The 6,758-nt window shown below is 41.5% G+C and overlaps 1 pseudogene; it reads right to left on the bottom strand.

The window, feature by feature from the left end:
- Positions 1 to 5,357: 5,357 nt before the first annotated feature.
- Positions 5,358 to 6,511, bottom strand: LOC138363813 (uncharacterized; annotated as a pseudogene).
- Between the last annotated feature and the right edge of the window lie 247 nt (positions 6,512 to 6,758).

The following is a 6,758-nucleotide window of genomic DNA, read 5'->3' as shown; positions in this document are numbered from 1 at the left end:
TTCAATACTATCTTAATTTACTAGCTCCTAAAACCCATGTAGTACACTAGTTAGATATCCACACTCTCACCTATACTGCACTTGTTTTGTTAGAAGTGGCCACATTGACAGGTGTGTTGCAGAGGTGGCCACATTGTCAGGTGTGTTTCAGAGGTGGCCACATTATCAGATGTGTTTCAGAGGTGGCCACATTATCAGGTGTGTTTCACAGGTGGCCACATTGTCAGGTGTGTTTCAGATTAATATAAACACAAAATACGTTTATATACGTTTATTGTTATTGAACAATCAGAGATGTGCAGAGAATACGTTGTAACACCACTCTATTGTAACACCACCCTAAAATGTACCACTATAATGGAACACCACTATAATGGAACACTAACTATCCTGAGTAATACTTCCTCATCGGTTGCACTTGGTAACACTGTTATGGGCTGACATATGATGGTTACACCGGGACTACAAAGTACACTGCCAACAAGGAGATGCTAACACAGGATGAAATACGCTGCCACCATCTGCCCTTGACCATTGAAACTATATCAAGCAACGAGGCAAGAAACATTGCTTGACTTGGAGAGTACTTTCTATGACTGTCATTAATTATGAAAACGGTTGTCAGCCACGATATCCAAAAGGCTAAGAGGATTCAACAATTGACACAGACGGGAAATTTCACGTAAGTTTATTGAGACCAAAATTATGTCAATCACCAATTATAAATCCTATCCTAACACTGGCAAAAAGTTAAGAAATTTGGACATGGAACAAAAACTCAGAGATCACACACATTACCTTAAGCTATCTGTCTCTCCCTGGCTGAGATGTTCTTCACAGCCCCGCTCTCGATCCCGGTGTACCGCCCTCTGCCTTTCCTATGTTCCTACAGGCCCTCTATATACAACCCCCACAGGGGGGAGGGGGAGATCTGCTGTTGCTACCCACCAAGAGTGTACAAACACTCAAGAAATATTTCAATAAGCTTGTTTGACATTCACCATACACTCTTCAAGAGAGGAGTTATTAATTACGTGTGTGACTGACCTCTGACCTGGCCAAAAGGGGGAGATCCAGGGATGTTTACACATAAGAATCTGGAGTTTAATTTCCTTGCATGAAATATTACATACTTGAAACTATGCTGACTAAGACTAACCCAGGAATTTTTAATCAATATACAAGATAAACCGGAGGTCATCTGGGCTGAACTCTTGGAGAAGGCTTCCCTGGGTGTGAACTCTAAGGGGGGGGAGGTCCAGGGTGTTACAGCTCCCTTTCCCCGGAGTTAAGACAAAATCGGGTGTATGATAATTAAGCCCAATTTTGTCTTATCCTAACTCATCCAAAATACCACAACTAACCCTAAAAGAAAAAAAAATTGCCAGTGACATAATGATAAAAGTAAGCTAACTAAATTAACATGATGCAAAGTACATTATACAGTACACAACAGAGAGAACAAAACATAAATGTATAATGAAAGAAACAAAAGTACAAAAAAATACCTTGGCAAAAGTACAAGCAATGATACCGTCACACATGATACCATGCTGATATCCTAATATGACAATAAGGTATGTCAATGAAAAAAAAAAATGCAAATCCCGACTGCACCCGGGCAGTCCAGCAAGGCTCCCTCAGAAGGCTGGAAGACCAAAACAAAAAAATCGCCTTAAGACTAGCATGACATAAAAAAAAAAAAAAAAAAAAAAAAATTCCTAATGGAACAGGAAAATTACAAGTAACTAAAGATAATATAATGTCAAAATACAAGGAATAACACAAGGCTACATAATACAACCCTGAGTGACAATACATGGCAATAACGAATACTATGAAACAATGACATATCCTGCCTGCACACTAGGCAGGCTAGCAAGCCTTCCTCAGAAGGTCTAAAGAACAAAACATACAACAAAAAATGAACAGCAACATGAAAAAAAAAAAATATATGTCATATTCCTACTCTAACATTTAAATCTAAGTAATTAAAAATAACAGGAAACATTATACCTAAATGGGCGTACCCCAAACATCTGCTGGGTACCTCATGACCCACAGCCAACCGTATGAGTTATACAAGTTATAAAACATGGTAAAAATACAACAACAACTGACATGAAGACTCATCAATAGAACCGTACGTTAACAGAACACTTGTGGGCCAATCCATATACCGCACAAGACAATAGTGCCCGGGTCAATCTCTATGCACCCTGCACACACTGATAGTAAGACTACCTCTTACCACAACAGAAACATTACTTAACATTACAACATTTTAATGAAATAAAAAGACATGCAAATATAAAAAAAATTATGTACCCATACACTGGTAACAAATAGGGAACCTGGACACTCATCACCAGGACAGACTTATCACATAGATACATACATGAAATAAAATAGTAAGAAATTTCAAGAAAAAGTTTGTGCTAGAGACCGAAGTCATCTAGCTAAGAACACTGTCTAGGACCACTTTTTCTAGGCCTAGTTACTTTACATCCCCATAAATGTTACACTTTTAACCCAATTAGACAAAACTATTTGACACCGTTAATAATAGTCATTTCTCTGAACCATCATTCGTAAATCTTGACACATTAATGTTCGTGTTTATATACGCGTTTTCTATCGTGCATCCGTTATACTCTCGCGAGGTGGCCTGATGTTGGAGACCCGATGTTGGTGACAATGTTGGAGACCTGATGTTGGTGACCTGATGTTGGTGACGTGATGTTGGTGGCGATGTTGGAGACCCGATGTTGGAGACGTGATGTTGGTGGCGATGTTGGAGACCTGATGTAGAAGACCTGATGTTGATCCAGCGTCTGCCCGTCGATGATGCCTGCATATACCCTGAGATCTTCTTGTAACAGCTCTGGGGGTACGTCTGGTGACAGAGCGAGTCTACTGGTAACAGACTCCTCGTCAAGCTATCAAACTGCTCGAAGGTGGTGGTGTGAAGAGCAGCGGCAAGTGACAGCGGCCGGGGACTTGGCCGGTCACAAGTGAACGGTGTTAGGAGAGATGTATGGAGGCACATCTCACCTCCAGTTGCTTCAAGCTGACGGTCGATGATGAGTGACAGCAGCTACATAGCAGGAGTCGTGACAGCAGGGCAGAGAGTGTGACGTCGACGATGTCTTGCAACAGAAGTAAGCAGGTGCAGGTGTTGGGGCGTGGGTGGCGTGGCGGCAGGCCAGGTGGAACGCAACACACATACGAAGTAGAAATAACAACGTTTCGGTTCGTCAGGACTTGCTTAGGGCCCAGGACCAGGATGCACCAAGCATTTACGTGTCCACTGACGAAACCTCTACATCTTTCCTCAAACATGGCGGTTTTGTTTACATATAACAAACAGTGTACGAGCTTGGAAACTTCACAACCCAACTAGTTGTTGGGTTGTTGTTGTTATAAACAACCTCGTAGTGCTTCGCAACCTATAATCTTTTCTTAAATTCAAATTTAGCTGCATGATTGAGGAAAGATGTACAGATTTCGTTAACAGACAAGTAAATTCCTAGTAAATCACTTTAGGTTCCCTATGTGACCGAAACGTCGTCATTTTTAATATATATATATAAATATATATATATATATATATATATATATATATATATATATATATATATATATATATATATATATATATATATATATATATATATATATATCTGAGGAGCTGGAGGAACTCGACAACCTATGATAACCATCTTTATAACCCATATGTAACTCCTTTTTTGTAACAAAGTTCAAATAAAGTAAATATATATGTGTACATACAAAAGAATGGGTGTGGTAGGAGAAGATAATATTAGTGTTCAGTGAGAAACCACAAGGTCTCCTCTGAATACTTTTTATTTTCTTCTCCGAGGCTATGGGTCCCCACATTGGCACCAGAGGTGGTACCTTCACAAACTTTTATATATACATATATATATATATATATATAAATATATATATATATATATATATATATATATATATATATATATATATATATATATATATATATATATATATATATATATATATATATATATATATATATATATATATATATATATATATATATATATATATATACGATATGAGTTGATCAGAAATATGTAGAACAAATATTTTGTGTCTCATAAATCACAATTTAAAATTAACTTCACTAAAAAATCTACAAAATTTAGTACAAACTCTGAGTTGTTTATTATAATTAATTGTGATCATAATAATTTGTCTTTCTAAACCATCTTCAAGACATTCTTAGAAAATGCACACTTTATGTTTTTCTAAGAACATCTTTCTTCAATGAAATCAGTTACTTAAATCTTAGAAAACACACAAAGTTTTCTAAGAACTTCATTTTTGAATGAAATCACTTACTTCCATCTTAAAAGATACACACTTTACCTAATCTATCAACTTCATTCTTAAATAAAATCAATTACTTAATAAATACACATACTTAAATTATAAATTAAAGTTCACTTTTAATCATAAAACTTTCCAAATTGTATTTCTTTGGCTTTCAGTCTCTTCTTCTCAGGCTTCGGAATTCCTTGATATTTGTAGAGGCTGTTCTTGTTCATCTTGTCTACTCCCCTCAGAATTTTGTATGCAGTGATTATATCTCCTCTGTTCCTTGTCATCTCCAGGGCCATGAGATTTATTTCCCATACCCTTAACCATTTAATATTGTTCCAAACGTTCGTATTTTTACAATTTTGGTTTATGCTTCACAAGGTACGAATTCCCGATCATTGCTGCATATTTCAGTATTGGTCTAACATAGGTGTCCCATATCCTGCCGATGGTACCCTGCTCCTGGGTGCAGAAATGATTGGAAGCAGGCCAAACTCGCGAAGTTAGTGGAGAAGGCCAGAGGGGTGAATGTGTTGGGAGCAGTTCAGGATGGTGCAAGTTGTAGTGTCAGGACGCAGTTACTGGGAGCAGGCCACAAGGACGCAGTTACTGGGAGCAAGCCACAAGGACGCAGTTACTGGGAGCAGGCCACAAGGACGCAGTTACTGGGAGCAGGCCACAAGGACGCAGATACTGGGAGCAGGCCACAAGGACGCAGTTACTGGGAGCAGGCCACAAGGACGCAGTTACTGGGAGCAGGCCATAAGGACGCAGTTACTGGGAGCAGGCCACAAGGACGCAATTACTGGGAGCAGGCGATAAGGACGCAGTTACTGGGAGCAGGTCATAAGGACGCAGTTACTGGGAGCAGGCCATAAGGACACAGTTACTGGGAGCAGGCCATAAGGACGCAGTTACTGGGAGCAGACCACAAGGACGCAGTTACTGGGAGCAGGCCATAAGGACGCAGTTACTGGGAACAAGCCATAAGGACGCAGTTACTGGGAGCAGGCCATAAGGACACAGTTACTGGGAGCAGGCCATAAGGACGCAGTTACTGGGAGCAGGCCATAAGGATGCAGTTACTGGGAGCAGGCCATAAGGACGCAGTTACTGGGAGCAGGCCATAAGGACGCAGTTACTGGGAGCAGGCCATAAGGACACAGTTACTGGGAGCAGGCCATAAGGACGCAGTTACTGGGAGCAGGTCATATGGACACAGTTACTGGGAGCAGGCCACAAGGACGCAGTTACTGGGAGCAGGCCACAAGGACGCAGTTACTGGGAGCAGGCCAGAAGAGAGGCAAGGGACAACTCACAAGGATGGGTGATAAGGACAGTTGCTGGGAAGGATGCAGTAAGGGTAGTCAGGTACTGTGTTGAACACTAAGTTTCCTGAGCACGTGTTAGGAACACCTTGAGCTCCAGCACCCGAGCACTGGAAATATTCTTGCTGACAAGAGCTGCACTTTGGGAAGTTGCCTTGAGCCTCACAGGTAAGCGAGTCTACGCAGTCGGTGCTTGTGGTTGTTGTGGTTGTTACTCCTGTTGTTGTTGTTAACGATCCTTCAGAGCACACGTTGGTACAGGAAGTACTTGAGACACATCGACCAGATTGGTAGTCAAAGTGATCACCGCTATCACAAGAAAAGTGTAAGTTTGGGTCCACAGCTCCCTCTTCAACGCACATGTAGTACTTGGTGCAGCCTGTGGGGTCGGGGGCCTGCACGATCCCTGGCTGACAGTAGGGAACACACGAGACTGTGCAACAAACTTCCTTGTCATCGACACAGTTTACACCGTTGAAGTAGGTGTCTGGGTCACAGTGAAGTGTCTGTGTTGGTTGACCAGCAATACAAATATAGTATGTACCACAGTCGAATGGATCACTGATCAAGCTGAAGGAGCCGTTGCAGGTGATGTGACAGTCTGGCGGCTGACAGGTGGCTTCACAAGTACCATCATCGGCGATACACTCTGAACCACCAGCGGGAAAATAATTACCGCTCAGGCAGGGCACAGAGTGGTCTGAGGCTATACCGTCCCCCAAGCATATGTAATAGTTGGTTCAGTTCATGGGGTCAGAGACTTTATCTCCAGGATTTTTGCCATTACAGTCCGGTAAACAGGCGTCATTCTGGACCATCCAGGCGGTGGCCACGACCTGAGTGAGGGAGAGGAACTATTATATGTCGTAAAAGTTATATTATTCACTTCCTCAAGGGTAGACATACATTACCCAGGGCTGACACAACCAAAAACTGGGCTGAGGTGTAAGAGGAACACAGACAACAACTATTGCGTCGACAGACAACGTCAACGCCTGACGTTGTTTACGGTGCGGGAAAAACACGTTATCTCTGCACACTTCTGCAGCTGCCTCATCCACGTCT

Source organism: Procambarus clarkii, chromosome 11 (assembly GCF_040958095.1).
Source record: "Procambarus clarkii isolate CNS0578487 chromosome 11, FALCON_Pclarkii_2.0, whole genome shotgun sequence".
Classification (NCBI taxonomy): domain Eukaryota; kingdom Metazoa; phylum Arthropoda; class Malacostraca; order Decapoda; family Cambaridae; genus Procambarus; species Procambarus clarkii.
The sequence above is the reverse complement of the archived record's forward strand: the minus strand, read 5'-3'. Positions and strand labels throughout refer to the sequence as shown.